Source organism: Hypanus sabinus, unplaced genomic scaffold (genome assembly GCF_030144855.1).
Source record: "Hypanus sabinus isolate sHypSab1 unplaced genomic scaffold, sHypSab1.hap1 scaffold_123, whole genome shotgun sequence".
NCBI classification, from domain to species: Eukaryota; Metazoa; Chordata; class Chondrichthyes; order Myliobatiformes; family Dasyatidae; genus Hypanus; species Hypanus sabinus.
Window position 1 is genome coordinate 58,431 of NW_026779292.1, and position 20,650 is coordinate 79,080.

At 48.9% G+C, this 20,650-nt stretch overlaps 1 long non-coding RNA gene across 1 annotated transcript; it reads right to left on the reverse strand.

The window, feature by feature from the left end:
* Positions 1-3,120: 3,120 nt before the first annotated feature.
* On the reverse strand, positions 3,121-5,560 carry LOC132386622 (uncharacterized). The gene is made up of 3 exons (XR_009509610.1): positions 5,445-5,560; positions 4,573-4,637; positions 3,121-3,626 (listed from the first exon to the last, which is right to left on the reverse strand). It is a non-coding gene; the product is annotated as an uncharacterized LOC132386622 (long non-coding RNA).
* Between the last annotated feature and the right edge of the window lie 15,090 nt (positions 5,561-20,650).

The window sequence follows — 20,650 nt, forward strand, 5'->3', positions numbered from 1 at the left end:
GCATTCTGTGGACCCCGGGACTCAAGCTGCGTTGTGGCGTATTTTAAGCCTTATGCATATAAGGTATATTTTAACTTCCTTAGAAGAGGACCAATGATGCAGACATCAGAAGCCCTCACTCATCCCAGGACACTTTAGCCACGTGTTAAGCAGTGTTATCTTCCTATTTCTGCCCACACCAGCGCGTATCGAACTTCGACTGCTCACCCTGCCACTCAAGATTGCTGAGGACCCGCTCAGAGTGGTAGTGTCCCTGACACTCGGGAGGCGAAATACCATCCACAAATCCCTCTGTCGCCCACAGAACCCCTTTTCTAATTCCCTAACAAATAATCCCCCATCCCACAGCTCGCCTCATCTCGCCCTCCCCCTTCCCTTCTGAACTACAGAGACAAAATCAGTGCCAGAGTCCTGACCTGAGATACATCCCTCTACTTGGTAATTTGACCCGTCCCCCACCCAAAGGTATACAAAGTGGTAGACGTGCTATTGAAGGGTTGGGCTACAGGGGGCACTCTAACCTGAGCCTGTCTGTTAAACCGCTTTCATCCTTCTGACTGTCACCCAGTTTCCTGTGAACTGCACATTGGGTCTAGCCTCCTCACAGTATAACCACCTCATCACACCTCAGCTTCCAAGCAAAAATGCCAATAATTCTAAGGCTCAATAAGGAACTGTGAGGCTACATTTGGAGAATTGTGAGCACGTTGATATCCCTTATCGAACAAAGCTTGTGGTGATATTTAAAAAGGTTTCAAAGGAGAATCCCGAAATAAATTGCCTGTCGTATGCAGAACGTTTGATGGTTGTGGGCCTCTCCTCGCGGGAATTCAGAATAATGAATAATGAACGGTTCATATTGAAATATTTCAGATTGTGAAAGATTATGACAGAGTTGGTGTGAAGAGAATGGATCTAGGATCAGCAGAAACAACGAGAATATAGAGATAACTTTTAAAAAGGGGATAAAAAGGAACTTACTTCACCAGATTGTGCTGAATCTGCGGAATTCTACGCCGCAGGCAAGCGTGGACTACCAGCCATTCCGTATATTTAAGAGATAGTTTGAAAAATTCTACATTATTGAAGGAATGAAGGCGTGAGTTTGGAACCAAGAGGACTATGGATCAGCTATGAAACGACCAGCAGACTCGATATCCTAATTCTCCTCCCGCGTCGTATGGGTTTAATTGAAGTTCCTACGTTACTGTGTGTCAACAACTCAGAGGGTCTATTGTGGCCCAACGCGTTCACGCAAGCGCACAGAAGGTGTCATTTTTCCGCACGTCCATTTCCCAGAGTATAGTTAACTGTCACATTTCTTCTAAAGATTCAGAAACATAATTGCGCAATGCCACAATTCCTTATGGACAGTCTATAGTTAAAGCACTGTAGCAGAGCAGTCAGTGCTCAATCGTAAGAGTCCCGTCTCCAGTCCGACTGCTTGAGATTTTGGCTTTGGTTGGCTTGGCGCCGTATTGTTTACTTCGTTTCTGAGTCTTATTTCCAGACCTGACTCTGCATTTGGGTCTCGTTACAGAAGGGATAAAAGCTTTAGGAGTTTGAGGGGATGTGCTCTCTCAGTGAAGATGAGGAAAATTCTATGGATGTTCGGTGGGGAACTTTCTGACCAGCCGCATCGCCGCCGGGTGCGGATGCTGCAACGCACAGAATAGTAACGGGCTACAGAGGTTTCCAGCCTCAGCCGCCACTCTGACGGTCACACCCCTCCCTACCATCGAGGGCATTGTCAAGAGGCGATGCCTCGAGAAGGCGGCATCCTTCAATGAGTACTCTCCCCACCCGGGAGCAGCTCTACTACCATCAGGGAGGAGTCGCAGGAGCCTGAACACCCACACACAACGATTCAGGAACATCTTCTCACCCTGCGCCATCACGTCTCTGAACGCACAAGCACACACTCGACATTTTTTGCGGTGTTTATTAATGTTTGTAATTTACATTAGCTCTACATATTTTTGCCGTACTGATAAAGCTAAAGAACAAATTGCATGCCGTATACATTTCAAGGCAAAAATCAAGTAGCGATTCTGGTGAAAAATATTCGATAGGACAGGACACTGGGCACGCTGGCCTTCACCGGTCAGGACACTGAACACGGGAGTCGGGAGATCACGCTGCAGCGGTACAAAGTGTCGGTGAGGCTTTATGCTTTATGAAAAATGCCACTGAACTGGAAAAACAAAGTACCTGGAGTTCTCCGGGGATATTGCAGGAAACTGAGGGTTATGCAGAGAGGGAGGGAGTTTGGGACTTTACTCCCTGGATCAGTTTTGTAACCTGACAGAGTTCCATAAACCCAACAGCGGCACAGACAGAGGAAATAGGCACAAACGTTCACACTGGGTTGGGTTATCGAGCACCAGACCGCACAGGATTGACGTGAGAGTGAGTGGAAAGGAGAAAGTGGACATTATGAACACTGAGAGTACAGAGAGACGGAGAGGGAAGGCAGAGAGAGGGGTAGAAAGAGGGTATAGAAGGAGCAAAAAGTGGGAAAGAGTTGGCACCGGGAGAGGACAAAGAGCCGGCGGAGAAAGGGCGAGGCAGTAGGGGGTGGAGAAGAACGTCACGGGCTGGAAAATGCCACAAATCCGGAGATCAATGGGGACAGAGGTTTGTCGGTGTGTCGTGGGAAGAATGGGGTTGCGAGCACTGATGGAGAATGGGATAGGAGGAAGGGACAGAAAGGGTGAGGAGGGAGTTCGAGAGGATGGAACAGTGATAGTTGACGAAGAGAGAATGTGGAAATAGAGCGGTGGAATTACGAGGTAATAATAAGGTAGTTAGAGGGAGCAGAAAGAGCGGGACGGGGGAATGGAGGGAAAGAAGGGGATGGACGGCGAGAGAGGTGAAAGAGGGGGGTAGTGGGAGCAGAAGAAAGCGGGCGGAGGAATTACGCAGGAAATAATAAGATTGGTAGAGGGTGCGGAAAGAGCGGGACGGAGGAATGGAGGGAAAGAATGGGATGGACGGGGAGAGAGGTGAAAGAAGTGGGGAGAGGGAGCAGACAGAGCGGGACGGGGGAATGGAGGGAAAGAGGATGGACGGGGAGAGAGATGAATGAGGTGGGTAGAGGGAGCAGAAAAAACGGGAGGAGGAAGTATGAGGTAATAATAAGATAGGTAGAGGAAGCAGAAAGAGCGGGGCGTGGGAATGGAGTGAAAGAAGCGGATGGACGTGGAGAGAGGTGAAAGAGGGAGGTAGAGGGAGCAGGAAAAGCGGGACCGGGGAATGGAGGGAAAGAAGGGGACAGACAGCAAGAGAGGCTTGTTAGTGTCTGGTGGAGACAATATGGTTGCGATAAGAGGAGGAATTGGTGGAGCACGGAAGGGCAGAGAGGGTGGGCAGGGAATCTGGAAGGACCGGGGAGTGAGAGTGAAGGGGAGACTGGGGACAGTCATTTTATTCACGTCGCCTCCACTGGCTGTTGACAGAGACCCTGGATCTTTTCAGGAATTTGCGGGCACAAATGTACCGATTTCTCGCAGATGAAAGGCTGATCAAGATCGCAAGGGTAAATCGGTCTGACTGCAGTCGGATCACACAGTCTGCAAGGGGGCGTTCCAGTTGTCCCCTTGTACAGGAGACCGGAGCTCACATTCCTATTCAAGAGGGATAAACAATTTCAACAGAGACAAAACAGCTCCAGCAGAGAACTCGAGCCGTGACCGTCCCCAAGCTAATCCCATGATTTTGATCTCTCCTAACAGACTGTGTCAGTACGCAAACTCATCCCACGCAACCGCTCTCCCCGACGGCCCGGTGCCGGTACCCAGACAGATACCACTGTCCCAATGTCTACCCACAGTCTAGTGTCAGTCCCCAAATAAGGCACTGACCCAATGTCTCCCCGCAGCCCCGTATCCCCCAAACTAATCCCACCGAACCGCTTACTCAACGCAGTCCTCTGTTAGTCCCGATACGAATCTAACATGCCAACTCTCTCCCCTCAAATCTGTTTCAGTCCGCGAACAACCCCCACTCTTCCACCGTCTAATCCACCTGCCCAGCTCCGTTCCCTCAGATCTACGTCATTTAGCAAACGAATCACACTGTTTCTCCCTCTCCTCACAGCCCGGCGACTACCTCCGAACTAACCACATTAACCCATTGTGTACCCATCGCCCTGGACTGGTCTCCAAACTAAACCAGTTCTCCTACTCTCGCCCTTCAGATCTATGTCATTCACCAAGCAAATCCGGCTGTTTCTCTCTCGCCACTCAGCCCGGTGACTGATCCCACTGAACAGCGCTCTCCCACCGACATAGGTCATACCAAAATAATCCCTGTGTACTGAACTGTCCCCGCTGCCCAATGCCACTTTCCGAAATAATCCCACGGCCCTGTCCTTCCCCGGCAGACACGTGTAGGCCCCAAAATGTTCCCACTGTATCACCCTACACTCTACCCGCGTACAGTCTACAGGCAAATCCCAATGCCCCTCCCTTTACCCACAAAACTACTTCAGTCCGTAAACGCATTCCACATATTCCCATCAGAACTATCTGAATACTCAACTCTCACCCCACACATCAGTCCAAATCTTACCCGTCTTCGCATTTTCCAATCCAGTACTCAAGGTTCTTGTACACAAGATTGTTGAATACAAAGCTCTGAGAAATTAAATTTATTTGATTAATGCCAAGAATCGAAATCTATGTACGGAACTTCTCTCAGATGACTACAAAAGGAATCGGTGATGGGACGGTGTGAAGGGAGCTTCACTCTGCGTCTGGCAACAGGAGTATGTGATGGGACGGTGTGGAGGGAGATTCATTCTGTCTCTAACCCAGGGAGTGTGTATTGGGACGGTACGGAGGGAGATTAACTCAGTGTCTGACCCCAGGAGTGCGTGACGGGTAGGTGTGGAGGGTGATTTACTCTGTGTCTGACGCCGGGACTGTGTGATGGGACGTTGTGGAGGGTGATTCACTCTGTGTCTGACACCGGGAGTTTCTGATAGGACGGTGTGGAGGAAGATTCACTCTTTGTCTGACCCCGCAAATGTGTGATGGGACGGTGTGAAGGAAGCTTCACTCTGTGTCTGACCCCGGGAGTCTGTGATGGGACGGTGGGAAGGGAGATTCACTCTGTGTCTCACCACGGGAGTGTGTGATGGGACAGTGTGGAGGGAGTTTCTCTCTGTGCCTGACCCCGGGAGTGTGTGAAGGGATGATGCGGAGGGAGATTCACTCTGTGTCTGACCCCGGGAGTGTGTGAGGGGACGGTGTGGAGGGAGTTTCTCTCTGTGTCTGACCCCGGGAGTGTGTGAAGGGGTGATGTGGAGGGAGATTCACTCTGTGTCAGACCCCGTGAGTGTGTGCTGGGAATGTATGTTGTGTGTTCAATCTGTGCCTGAATCCGCGAGTGTGTGATGATTCCTGTGATATTGTGGGATCTTCCCGTGCTGTGACACATACCGCTTCATCCCTTGAATTGATTTCCAGCAGCCTTGAATCACGGTCTGAACATTCTTGTATCGCTCCGGAGAAATTTGTTTGAAGCGTGGAGACGTAATAACACCGGTTATTATTCCCGATCCAATTCTCGGAACAGTTTTGCTCTGGAAATCACGAACAAGGAACACAGAGTGAATCTCCCTGCACACTTTCCCATCACACACATCCGGGGTGAAGCACATAGTGAATTTCACGCCATGCGGTACAGCTTTGTTCACCTGTGATCAGTCACAGAGGGAATTTTTCCGCCCCCAACAACGCCCCATCGCACATTCACAGAATAAGGCACAGTGAATTCCTCCCCAAACCAGCCATCACACACTCCCGGAGTCAAGACACAGAGTGCATCTCGTACCACACTGTCCTATCGCACACGCCCGGGGAGAGACACAGAATGAAGTTCCCTCCACAACGTCCCGTGACAGATTCACAGGATCAGGCATAGAGTGAAGTTCCCTCTACATCATCTATCACAGACTCTCCAGTCAGGCACAGATTCAGGCTTCCTCTACCCCGTCCCTGATACAGTCACGGAGACAGACAGAAAGTGAGGCTCGTTCCACAGCAACGCATCACACACCCGGTGTGTCTGAAACAGAGCGATGCTCCTCCCACACCGTCCCAACAGTCTATGGTTTGGACCCAGAATTAAGCTCCCTCCAAACTCATCTATCGTGCACCCCCGGTATCAGACACAGAGGGCATCCCTTCCACAGCGTCACATCACACATTCGCAGAGTGAGACACAGAGGTCGGGACTGTGACAGTGTCCAATCGCACACTCCTGGGATCAGACACAGTGTAGCTCCTTCAGCACCGTCCGATTACTGACACCCGGAGAAAGAAATGGAGTGAGTGAAGCTCTTTCTCACTCTCCCATGACACATGCGCAGGGTCAAAAACAGTGTGCACCGTCCGTACCATCTCGTCACACCCTTTCGGGATCAGACAGAGTCAATCTCCCTCCACCGCGTCCCATCACGCACTCCCAACATCTGACACGGAATGAAACTACCTCGGCACCATCACAGGCACCCGGAGACAGTTATAGAGTGAAAGTCCCTGCAGTCTATTCAATCACACTTCCTGACGAGGCAGCCAGTAATTTGGGTTCCATCGAAAATGTCCCGTCGCACACTTTCGGAGACGGACGAAGAATGAAGCTCTTGTCTCACGGTTCCTTCATACTCTCCCGGTGTCAGACACAGAGTGATGCTCCTTCCACACTGTCCCATCACACACGACCCTAACCCTTACCCACACTATCTCACACTCCTCGGGTGAAGCATGGTGTGAAGCTCCATGTGCACTCTCCCATCAAACAGTCCTGCGGACAATCACAAAGTGAACCTCCCTCCACACTACCCCAATTCCCCCGGCCGTGATCAGATAGGAAATGAAACACACTTTGCACCATCCCGCCGCACGCTTTTGGGGTCAGACACAGTGTGATGCTCCTTCTATCCGATGTCATCACACAATACAGGGGTCGGAAAACGAGAGCGTCTCCATCCGCACCGTCCTATCACACACCCCTGGTATCAGACACAGAGCGGAACACCATCCAGACACTCACCTCCTCACCGAACTCTAACAGGCTTGTTAGACACTATCTGCACTTCACAAAGCCATGTTTTCTGTCGCTGATCAGACCATGATTCTGCAAACGCCCATCGATCCGTTCTCTGAGAATAATTTCCAACAGATTTCCCACCACAGATATAAGGCTCACTGGTCGATAATTACACTGACTATCCCAACTAACTTTTTTTTCACAAGGGGAAAGCATTCGCCACCCTCCAATCCAACGGAGCCATTCACGTGGACAACGAGGACATAAAGATCCTAGCCAGAGGCTCAGTAATCTCTTCCGTCTCCTCGTGGAGATGCCTGGGGAATTTTTTGCTTCAGGCCCCGGGGATTTAACCGTCCTAATATATGTTAACAGTTCCAAAACCTCCTCTCCTATAATATGAACATGCACCAAAACATGAACCTCACTCATATTGTCCACATCGTCATCAATTTCCCACTGTTTGGTGAATACCGAAGGGACGAGTTCTTTGAGGACCTCGCTCAATTCCACAGCCTCCAGGCACATCATCCTATTTTTATCTCTAATCGGTCCTATCTTGTCATTCCTGTGTTCTTCACATGATTTAAGAATTCCTTGGAGTTTTCCTTTACCTAAGCACCAAGGTCTTCTCATGCTCCCTTCCTGCTATTCTCAGCCCTTTCTTAAGATCCTTTCTTGTCCCCCTACATTCCTCAATAGACCCATCTGATCCTTGCTTCCTAAACCTCATGTATGCTGCCTTCTTCCACCCGACTAGATTTTCCACCTCACGTCACCCATGGTTCCTTATGCTTACCATTCTTTATCTTCCTCAACTTGAAAACATTACCCCTAACAACCTGCAAGTGACACTTAAACATCGACCGCATGTCCATAGTCCATTTACCTGCACAAAGATCATCCCAATTCACACCCGCTATCTGTTCTAGTCTTATAGTCTCATAATTTGCCCTTCTCAATTAAAAAAAAATCCTACCCTCCCTGAATCTATCCTTCTTCATGATAATGCTAAAGGTCAGGGAGAGGTTGTCACTCTCCCCCAGATAGTCACCCACTGAGAAATATGTGACCTGACCAGTTTCGTTATCTAATATTAGATCCAGTATGGCATTTTTCCTGGTCGGCCTGTCAAAATACTGTGACAGGAATCATAACGGACTTAACGGACTCTGCCCGTCTAAACCGTTGGAATTAAGCAGGTGCCAATAATTATTAGGGAATTTAAAGTCACACATGATAACAACACTGTTATTTTTGCACCTTTCCTAAATCTGCCTCCCAATCTGCTCCTCGGTATCTCTGCAGCTCCCAGGAGACATATAGAATAATCCAAATAACTACTCCCTTCCTGTTCCTGACTTCCACCTATACTGACCCAAAAGAGGATCCTGCTGCATTACCCTCCCTTTCTGTAGCTGTAGTAGTATCCCTGATCAGTCAGGCCACACCCCCTCCCCTTTAGAATCCATTCCTGCCCTGGTGTCAGCCAAATCTCTGTCATGGCCACGAAATCACAATTCCAAGTATGTATCCCAGATCTCAGTTCATCACCTTTGTTCCTGATGTTTCTTGCATTCAAGTGCACACACTTCAGCCGTTCTACCTTACTACCTTCACACACTTTATTCTGCTTCTTTTTTCCTAAAAAACCTCTTTATATGTTATATCTGGGTTTATTTCATGCAATGTCCATGCAGTTCTCGCATGACTTTTTTCCACCACCACCTCACTATCTGTTCCAACACTCTAGTTCCCCTCTCCCTGCAAATCTAGTGTGATACCCCTGGAGCAGCTCTAACAAGCCTTCCGGCAAGGAATTTATTCCACTTACAGTTCAGGTACAACCCGTCCCTGAAACAAGACCCAATTGCCCAGAAACATGAAGCCCTCCCACCTACACCAATTCTTTAGCCACGGATCTAGCTGCATTATCCTCCTATTTGTAGCCTCACTAGAACGTGGAACTGGTAGAAAGCTCGAGATTGCAAACCTGGCGGTCAGGTCCTTCAACTTTGCACCTAACTCCTTAAGCTCTCTTTGCAGGCCCTCCTCCTTCTTCACATCCACGCCATTGGTCCGTACATGGACCACGACATCCGGCTGCTCAACCTCCCTCTTGAGAATACTGAGACCTCGGTCCGAGATATCGCGGGCTGTGGCACCAGGGAGGCTACAGACCATCCGAGATTCTCGATCTCTCCCACAGAGCCTCTTACCTGTCCCCCTAACTATTGTACCCCCATCAATTCTCCTCTCCACTTTTCCCTCTTTCACTTCTGGGATCCAGTGTCGATGCATTCGACGTGACAACTCAGAACTTCTGGAAGGTCCTCCCCACGAGCAGCATCCTAAACGGTATACTTATTGTTGTTTGGAACGGTCACCGTTGTGCTCTGCTTTTCCTGCCTATTCTCTTGTCCTCACCAGACAGTCACACAGCTACCTGTCTCCTGACTCTTAGGGGTGACTATCTCCATGAAAGTCCTATCAATTTTTGCCTCTTCCTCATGAATGATCAGATGTTCATCCAACTCCAGTTCCCTAACTCGGTTTGTCAGGAGCTGCAGCTGGATGCACCTTATACAGGTGTAGTCATCAGGGACAATTGTGCTCGCCCTGACTTCCCATATCCCGCAAACGGAGCATTCGATTGTCCTAACTGCTGCCTCCATTACCTACTTCTAAGTAATTGAAAGAGTTTACCTCACTGGGAGCAAGCTCGTCTTCGGTCTCTGCTCGCCGATGCCTGTCGAGCCAAAGCCTTCCTACTCTGTCTCCCACTACTCCATCACCCGCTCCGTTAATCTGTTCGCTTTTTAAACTCTCCCGCTGTCTCAGAGTGAGAGTGTTTTTGTTTTCATTTACAGCTACTCAACACACCACAGAGCAAACTATCAGACACAAAGTGAAGCTGCCTCCACACGATTCCATCACACACTCCCGAGTTCAAAACAGTGTGAATCCCCCTCCCTTCGCCCCATCACACACTTCCTGGCGAGTGAAGCTCTCTCTGAACGGTCCTATCACACCCCCTGCGTTCTCAGAAAAAGCGTACTTAGACCCAGCCCCTCCCATGGCACACGCACGGGTTCACACTCCCTCCACAATATCCAATCACACATATGGTGTCACACAGAACGAAGGCGCCTCTGCAATGCTAGATCACACACTCCCGTAGTCAGACCTAGACGCTCTCTCTCTACGATCCCATTAGAAACTCTGGGAGTCAGACACATAGTGAAATTCCCTATGCACCGTCCCATCATTGAGTCCGGGTTTCAAACAAAGTCTGAAGTTGTTCCACCACGATACCGTCACACACACCCAGATTCAAACACAGAGTGAATCCAACTCCACAACGTCCCATCACACGCTCCTGTATTCAGTGATAGAGTGAAACTTCCTGCACGCAGTCCCATCACACACACACCGGGTCAAACACAGAGTGAATCACTCTCTACGCCATCTCTTCACACACTCCCGATATCAAGCACAGAGTGACGCTTCCTCTCTCCATGCCTGCCCTGTGATGAGGAGAGGGTGAAAGAGGAGAATGCTGCCTCACCTCTTCTGCTGGTCAACAATTCACAGATTTGAGCCTTGGTTCCGTTGACAGATCTGTACTTCGTTTCCATCTCAGTGAACTGGTGACGGAGATCGCTGTGCATTCGTTTAAGATCGGACAGATTAGAGTTGAGCGCAGAGAGATTCTTGAGACAGGTTCTCCGGGAGAGATCCAGGTGCGAATTCTCCAATATTTTGGATTCTAGGGTGGAGTTTAACTGATGGAATTGTAGTAGACATTGGCGCTGGGTCCTGTTCATCTCGTGATACTCTTCCCAAAAGAGCTGGAAGTTACGGCCGGATGTGATCTGAGACTGACGGATCTGTGACACTGAGAGAGAAGGGGAAGGATGTTTAGCGTTTACTGTGACACGTAAGTCAGCGTCTCGCTACCAAACTGGTCACAGAACGTTTTGGGTCTGTGTCTCGGCGAAGGGTGACACAGTGAAGCATTTGCTGGTGGCACATTGAGAGGCGTCGGCGCCACCTTGAGGGGCTTTTCTGTGTTACGCTGAGGGGTATATCAATGTCCCGGTGAAGATTTCGTTGTTATTACAATGGGGGTCTGCGTCAGTAAGTTGCAGGGCATGTCCGAGGTGCTATGAGGTACGTGTCGGTGTCACTGTGATAGGAGTTTCTGTTCCCCGGCGAGAGGTGTACCGGGTCACAATGAAGTGTATCTCAATGTCAAGGTGAGGAAAATGTCAGCGTGAGGGCCTGGTTGTGTCACCGTGGGTGGAGTATCTGTGTCATGGTGTGGAGTTTGCTATTCTCACAAAGAGGGGTGTGTCTGTGACACGGGGAGTGACATGTCATGGCCACCGTGTGTGTGAGAGTGACAGGCTGAGGTGACTGTCGGTATCACGGAGAGTAATATATCAGTGTTATTATGAATTTAGGTGTTTGTATCACATTAAGGCGTTTGCCTGTGTCAGGGTGAGGAGCGGGTACTTGCCTCATTGAGCGGTGCATCGGCTTATGTTCAGGGGTGATACTGTCTCGAAAAGGGGTCTTACAGTGACTTGTGACTCTTCACAATACGGTGCATTGCGAATCGCGTGAAGGTGTCACGGTACATCAGTGTCACTGTTAGGAGCGTATCGGTGTCACTGTAAGGTGTGTCCGCTTGAGGAGTTTAACAGTAAGGATCAGGGGCATGTCGATGTTCGTGGGGGGTACGTTACGGTCAGTGTGACATCCATGTGTGTGTCACGGCGATGGTCGTGTCAGTGTCGCGGTCAGGAGTGTATCTGTGTCTCGTTGAAGGGCCTGGTACTATAACAGCATTGGCGTGTCGATTGTGTTACGGGAAAGGCCGTGTTTTATCAGGCCCTTCTGCCCACAATGTTATGCCGACCCTTAAACCCTGCCTTCCATATAACTCCCCACCTGAAATTCCTCCTCATTCCTGTCTAGCAGTCTCTTAAATTTCACCAGTGAATCTGACTCCGCTATTGACTCAGGCAGTGCATTCCAAGCCCGACCCACACTCTGAATAAATAAAAAAAAACTTCCTCTAATATCCTCTTTCAACTTCCAACCCCTTACCCTAAAGCCATGTCCTCTTGCATTGAGCAGTGCGGGCCTGGGGAAGAGGTGCTTACTGTCCACTCTTTCTATTCCTCTTAACATCTTGTATAACTCTATCATGTCTCCTCTCATCCCCCTTCTCTCCAAAGAGTAAAGCCCTAGCTCCCATAATCCCTGATTATAATTCAGACACTCTAAACCAAGATAAGTCCTAGTAAATCTCCTCAGCACCCTTTCCAATTCTTCCACATCCTTCCTAAGGTGAGGGGACTAGAACTAGACACTGTACTCCAAGTGTGGCCTAAGCAGAGTTTTATAGAGCTGCACCATTACCTCGCGACTCTTAAAATCTATCCCTCGACTTCTGAAAGCTAACACCCTATAAGCTTTCTGAAGTATCCTAACGATCCATCAGGCAACTTTTAGGGATCCGTGAACATTTACCCCCGATCCCTCTGCTCCTCCGCACTACCAATTCTCCTGCCATTCACTTTGTACTCTGCCTTGGATATTGTCCTTCCAAAGTTTACCGCCTCACATTTCTCCGGGTTGAATTCCATCTGCCACTTATCAGGACACTTCTGCATTCAATCAGTTTATCTCTGTATTTTTCGACAATCCTCTGCACTACCCACAACACCACCATCCGTTACACTCTTTATTCTGCTACTCTTTCCTGAAAACCTCTCCATATGTTAGATCTGGCTTTACTCCATGTACTTCTTCCACTGTTCTATCACTCTGGGTCCCATCTTCCTTGCAGACTATTGTAAACCCTCCCGAACCACCTACCTGAAAGGATATACTTCCCCCTTGAGTTCAGGTGCAACCAATCCAATCTGTACAGGTCCCACCTTCCCCAGAAGGGATTCCAATGATGCAAAAATCTAAAGCCTTGCCCCCTGCACCAGCTCGTCAGCCACACATTCAACTGCCATCTCCTCCAATTCTTAACGTCACTGTCACGTAACACTGTCAGCAATCCTGAGACCGTCACCCTTGAGTTCCTGTTCTTCAGACATCTGCCTAGTTTTCGAAACTCACAATTCAGGACCTCATCAGGATGGTCTGATCATGGGCAGTCAGCATGGCGTTGTGAAGGGCAGATCGTGCCTAAAAAGCCTGATAGAGCTCTTTGAGGAGGTGACCAGGCATAACGACGATGGTAGTGCAGTGGGTGTGATCTGCGTGGGTTTTAGTAAGACATTTGACAAGGTTCCACACGGTAGGCTTATTCAGAAAATCAGAAGGCATAGGATCCTGCGAGGTTTGGCCGGGTGGATTCAGAGCTGGCTTGCCTGCAGAAGGCAGAGTGTCGTGTTGGATGGGAGTACATTCGGAGTGGTGGGTTGTGACGAGTGGTGTCCCATGAGGTTCTGTTCTGGGACCTTTTTTGTAATTTTTAATACCGACCTGGATGTGGGGGTAAAAGTGTGGGTTGGGAAGTTTGCAGACGACACAAAGGTTAGTGGTGTTGTAGATCGTGTAGAGAACTGTCCAAGATTGCGGAGAGACATTGATAGGATGCAGAAGTGGGTTGAGAAGTGGCAGATAGAGTTCATCCCAGAGAAGTGAGAGGAGGGATATTTTGTAAGCACAAACTCCAAGGAGGAGAATAAAGTAAATGGCAGGATACATGAAAGTTGGAGAAGCAGAGGGCTCTGTGGGAACATGTTCACAGATTCCTGAAAGTTGCCCCACAGGTAGATAGTGTAGTTAAGAAAACCTATGGGGTGGTAACTTTCATAATTCGAGGAATAGACTTTAAGAGACGCGATGTAAAGATGCAGCTGTATAAAACTCTGGTTAAGCCACACTTGGAGTACCGTGTCCAGTTCTGGTCGCCCCACTATAGGAAGGATGTGGAAGCGTTGGAAAGGGTACAGAGGAGATTTACCTGGAAGCTGCCTGGTTTAGAGAGTATGGATTATGATCAGAGATTAAGAGAGCTAGGGCTTTACTCTCTGTAGAGAAGGAGGATGAGAGGAGACAAGATAGAGGTGTACAAGATATTAGAAGATATAGTGAGAGTGGACAGAGAGCTCCTCTTCCCCAGGGCACAACTGCTCAGTACAAGAGGACATGGCTTTAAGGTAAGGGGAAGGAAGTTCAAGGGGGATATAAGAGGAATGTTTTTCACTCAGACAGTGGTTGGTGCGTGGAATGCACTGCCTGAGTCAGTGGTGGAGGGAGATACACCAGTGAAGTCTAAGAGACTATTAGACAGGTATATGGAGCAATTTAAGGTGGGGTAGTTTATTGGGCCATGTTCTGAGGGTCGACACAACATTGTGGGCCGAAATACCTGTAACGTGATGTACTATTGTATGTTCAATGTTCTATGATCATCCCTTTTCCCTGTGACAGGGTTTTTTTTTAATCGGTGTTACATTAAGGCGTTGGTGTCACTTTGGTGCTTTGCAATAACATTTCCTTCTACTCTATTTATGGTCTGACTCCACCCGGAGCCGTTCCACTCACCATGGATCGAGAGTCCAGCCACTGTAACGATGAGGGCGGATGTAACTAGACAGAGTAGGCAGATAAGACGGTACTGTCTATTTCCGATTCTCACTTTGGACTCCTGCTCTTGCGCAGCTGTGGAGAGATCGTACGACCATAAGATTATAATACATAGTTAATGAGTCGACAAGAGCTACTAATGAATACGTCAGTATATTATTGATTGTGGTGATGATTTCCTGCAGTCTGAAAAGCTTGAGCATGCAGGTATTCAGAAAGAGAATGTGCTGGATCTTGTGGAGAGCATCTAGTTGGATACGTCGCCTGAAATGGACGAAATGTACAGCAGGCTGCAGTGAGAGGAAAGGGGGGAGACTGCTAGACCTATGGCTTCGATCTATGCATCATCAATAGCGACGGTAGCAGTTCCTAACGATTTTGTCCCCTTACTCCAGAAAGGGAGTACAGATAGCCCAGGAAATTATATACCATTGCGTCTTACCTCAGTGGTCGGTAAGTTTATGGAGAAGATGCTGAGAGGCAAGAAATTTGAAAATTTGAAGAGGTGTAAAATGACTAGGAGTAGTCTGCAGTAAAGGGAAGGTGGTACCTTACGAGCCTGAGGATGTGACCAAACACATTGATGACGGAAGAGCAGTAGATGTAGCGTACATGGATTTCAGCAAGGCATTTGGTAAGTTACCCCATTCAAGGCTTATTGAGGAGGTAAGGAGGTATGGGATCCAAAGGAATATTGCTTTGTGGATCCCAGAACTGGTTTGCCCATAGAAGGCAAAGAGTGATTGTAGACGTGCCATATTCTGCATGGAGGTCGGAGTGCCTTAGGGATCTGTTCTGGATCCCTTATTCGTCGTGATGTTTATGAATAAGCTGGACGAGGAAGTGGAGGGAAGGGTTAGTATGTTTACTGATGACACAAAAGTTGGAGGTGTTGGGGAAAATGTGGAGGGCTGTCAGAGGTCACAGCAGGATATTGCTAGGATGTAAAACAGGGCTGTGAAGTGACAGATGGAATTCAACCCAGATAAGTGTGAAGTGGTTCATTTTGGTAGGTCAAATATGATGGCAGAATATAGTATTAATGGTAAGTCTCTTGTCAGTGTGGAGGATCAGAGGGATCTGGAGGTCCGAGTCCACAGGACGCTCAAAGGAGCTGCGCAGGTTGACTCTGCGGTGAAGAAGGCTGACGGTGTATTAGACTTCATCAGTCATGGGATTGAATTTAGGAGTCGAGAGGTAAGATGAGGAGGAGATTTACAAGCACGTTGCCTGGATTGGGAAGCATGCCTGATGAGAATAGGTTCACTAAATTCGGCCTTTCCTCCTTGGGGCGAAAGGGGATGAGACGTCCCTTGATAGAGGTGTACAAGATGATGAGAGGAATTGATCTTGTGGATAGACGGAGGCTTTTTTCCAAGGGCTGGAATGGTTGCCTCAGGAAGAATAGGTTTACGGTGCTGGGGAGTAGGTACAGAGGAGATTTCAGGGGTAGGTTTTCTACTCAGAGAGTGGAGAGTGTGTGGAATGGGGGCCGGAAACGGCGGTGGAGCCGGGGAACACAGGGTCTTTTGAGAGGATTGTATTGAGCAGTAATTCTTCTCTGTTTTTATGTTTCATAAGATGTAGTAGCAGTAGTAGGCCATTCGGGCCACCGAGACTGTCCGCCATTCAGTCATGGGCTGATCAAATTATTTCAGTCATCCTCACTCCCCTGCCTTTTCCCCGTCCCCTTTGAAACGCTGGATAATTAGGAACCTATGTCTCTCTGCCTTATACGCACCCAGTGACCTGCCTTCCGCGGCTGCTCGTGGCAATAAATCCCACAGCTTTACCAGCCTCTGACTAAAGTAAATTCTCCGCACTTCAGTTCGAAAAGGTCTTCCTTCAGTCCTGAAGCTGTGCCCTCTTGTCCCAAAATTCCTAACCATGGAAAATAATATTTCCTTATCTGATCTGTTCAGGCCTTCCAGCATTCGGAAAGTTTCTACGATATCCCCCCTCATTCTACTGAACCTCAGGGAATACAGACCAGGGGCTGCCAGATGTTCCTCATACAGCGACACTGTTATTCCTGGAATCGTTCTCGTGAATCTTCTCTGAACCCTCTCTGATGTCAGTACGTATAAGGAGCCCAAAACTGCACGCAATTCTCTAAGTGTGTTCTCACCAGAGCCTTTTGGTGCCTCAGCAAACTCCAAATTCCTTGACTTGGCAAAGGCTGACAGATGTCTGGCCGATTCCAGAGATTAGTCAGGTCGTTTCAACACTGTATACAATACGCCTGATTCAGCCTAACTAGTCTCCCCTGAGCCTCCTCCGCTTCCTCCCGAGGAAGCGGCCCAGGTGTCCGACCTCTCGTTGTAACACATGCCACCGAACCCCGGCAGAGTCCTGTTAAACCTCTCCGGAGGCCGCCCAACGCCCTGACATCCTTCCGATAATGGGGTGACCAGAACTGTATTCAATACGCCTGATTCAGCCCAGCTAGTGATTTTTATAAAGTTGCAACATAACTCCCTGACATTTGTACTCAATGTCCCGACTAATAAAGACAAGAATGCCCTAGGACTTCTTAACCATCCCATCAAACTGTGCAGCCACGTTCAGGGAGCTATGAACATGGACTGCAAGATCCTCTGCCCATCTAAAGTAAGGACATGTTCGGCCCAGCACTGTGCTCTGAAGGGCCCGCTTTGTGCTGTAGGTTTTCTATGTGTCTGTGTTTCAACACTGATAGTGTGTCATTTCTATCATTTGACCTAACAAGGTGTAACCTTTTAGGCTTGTCCGGGTTAAACTCCATCTGCCCGGTCTCCAAACTATATCTGTTACTGATCTACGTCACACTGAATTGTTTGTCAGTCTTCTCCGCTCTCCACATCATCTCTCGCCGTAACATCTGCAAACCTGCTAAACCACCCATCTACAATTTCATCCAGATCATTTTATATACATTTAAGAGCCGAGCGGTAATATTGCATCTATATAGGACCCTGGCCAGACCCCAGCTGGAGTACTGTGCTCAGTTCTGCTCACCTCACCATAGTAAAGCCGTGGAAACCGCAGGAAGGGTGCGGAGGATATATACAAGAATGTTGCCTGGATTGTGGAGCATGACTTATGAGAATAGGTTGAGAGAACTCGGCCTTTAATTTTTAGGGCCACTGAGAATGAGAGGTGACCTGATAGATGTGGACAAGATGATGAGAGGCTTTGATCGTGCGAATAGCCAGAGACTTATTCCCAGGACAGAAATGCCTAGCACGAGAGGGCATGGTTTTAAGCTGCTTGGAAGTTCGTACTGAGCGTAAGTTTTTTTTTACCCAGAGAGTGGTGAGCGTGTAGAAAGTGCTGCCGGCGGCGGCGGTGGAGGTAGAAACGATAGGGTCTTTTAAGAGACTCCTGGATGGGTACATGGAGCTTAGAAAAATAGAGGGCTATGGGTAAAGCCAATGTAGTTTAAAGGTAGGGACATGCCCGGCACAGCTTTGTGGGCCGAAGGGCCTGTATTGTGATGTATGTTTTCTATGTTTCTATGTTTCTAGCCCACCCATCTACATTTTCATCTAGATCATGTAAACACCTCACAGAAAGGAATTTCACTGGGGATCCGAGTGTCAGCCTGTTGTTACAAGACTGTGGTCAGTCCATGGAACGAGACAGAGGAAGTGGTCGAAGCAGATGCATTAGAAGCTTGGACCATTGGTAGTATGGCACGTGACCCCTCCGGAAAGACGTCATTTCTGCGAACTCTGACCTGTTTCTGCAGTGGTTGACGGACCGCTGGGTCCCGAGGAAATGGGAGGATCTTCGTCCTCATCAATACTGGGTTCCTCTTTCTGAAATTTCAGCTCTGAGTAGCTGGAGTTCAGACCGTCTGGGAGAGAGCAAATCAGACAGTCAGAGAAGGAAGTGAGTACGAGCGGTAGAAAATGGGGGAGGGTGTCAGAGAGAGAGAAATAGAAGACAGAGGGGTGAGACAGCCAGAGAGAGGTTGAGGGAGAGGGGGGAGAGAGATGAGAGACACAGCGAGGCAGAAAAGAAGAGCAATGGACAGAGAGGGGGAGAAAGCGATAGGGGCGATGGGCGGGAAGGTTGAACAGAAAGATTGGGAAGGGAGAACGGCGTGAGATATGCGGAAACGGGGGCGGGGCAGGGGAGAAAATCGGGAACAGTGAGAGGTCACGGAGAGGTGTGAGAGAGGGCGAAAGAGTGGGATTGAGAAGGGAGAGTGAGAGAGGAGAAAAATGGCAGAGGGATGGGGACAAAGGAGAAGAAAATTTGAGAGAGAGAGAGAAGAGCGAGGGCAGAGTAGTCGGGAGAAGGAAAAGTGTCGTGAATAGAGAGGAGGAGAAGGCAGAGGGGAAATGAGAGGCAAATTTATGGACAGAGCGAGGTGGGAAGATTGGGAAGGGCGGACGGGAAATGATGAGAGGGAGTGGGGAGAGAGGGAAAGAGCGCGAGGCAGAGACCGACAGTGGTATAGCCGGTGATTATGATAAAGTAGAGACAGGAGGAAGAGGGGACATTGAGAGAGGGCGAAGAGAAGGGGACAGTGGGAAACAGAAGGGAAAATGAGGAGAGGGAGGAGGGGAGAGACGGAGAGAGAAAGGAGGGAGGAGAGGGTGGGAGGGGAGACCAGGGGAAAGCGGGGAAGGGTGGGGTTTAAAAAGGGAGACAGTAGTTAAGGCTTCATGCAGCGCACTCTCCACACCGAACCCTCTACAGCACTCTCTCCTAAAACACCCCAAGGCGCTCCCTCTATATCGTCCGTTCCAGGTGCCCACTCTTCACGGCACCCTCCCAACTCATCACCCCACATTTCGGAGCCCCTCCCATCGTCTCTCCCACGAGTTCACTCCGCCTGATACTCAAACAGGGAATCAATAGGGTAACTGTACGTTTGCCCTCAGATCTCTCGGCGGGATTGGACGCCTCACCTAAACAGAATCAATCCAACAAAGATGAAACATAGAAACATAGAGAAATCGGTGCGGGAGTAGGCCATTCGACTCTTCGAGCCCGCACCGCCATTCGGCATGATCGTGGCTGATCATCCAAATCAGAACCCTGCACCTGCTTTCTATACACTCTGTCCCTTTAGTCAAAAGGGCCATATCTAACCTCCTCTTAAATAGAGCCAATGAACCGGCCTCAACTGTCTCCTGTGCCAGAGAATTACACAGATTCACCACTCTCTGCGTGAAGAGGTTTTCCTCATCTCGGTCCTAAAAGGCTTCCCCTTTATCCTGAAACTGTGATCCCTTATTCTGGACCCACTCCCCCCCCCCCACCCAACGTCGGAAACCATCTTCCTGCATCTAGACTGAACAATCCCTTTAGAATTTGTGTGCGTTTCGATAAGATCTTCCCGCAATTTTCTAAATTTCAGTGACAATAAGCCTAGACGATCCATCTTTCTTCATATGAAAGTCCTGCCATCCCAGGAATCAATCTGCTGAACCTTCTTTGTGCTCCCTCTATGACAACAAACTCTTTCCACGGAGTAGGGAAACAAAACTGCAACACAATACTCCAAGTGTAGTCTCACCAAGGCCTTGTACAAGTACAGTGGGTCCTCCCTGTTCCTGTACTCGAATCCTCTTGCTATGCATGCCAAAATACCTTTTTGACTTTTTCACCGCCTACTGTACCTGCATGCCCACTTTCAATGCCTGGTGTACAATGACACTCAAGTCTCGTTGCGCCTCCCCTTTTCCTAATCGGCAACCAAACAGATCTGTTTTCCGTTCTTGCAACCAAAGTGGATAACATTAAATTGCATCTGCCATTAATTTGCCCACTCAGCTAACCTATCCAAGTCACTCTGCAGCCGCTTAGCATCCTCCTCACAGCTAAAAACGCCGTCCAGCTTTGCGTCATCAGCAAACGTGGAGATGCTGCATTTAATTCCCTCGTCTAAATCATTAATGCATATTGCAAACAACTGAGGTCCCAGCACTGAGCCTTGCGGTACCACACTAGACACGGCCTGCCAATCTGAAAAGGTCCC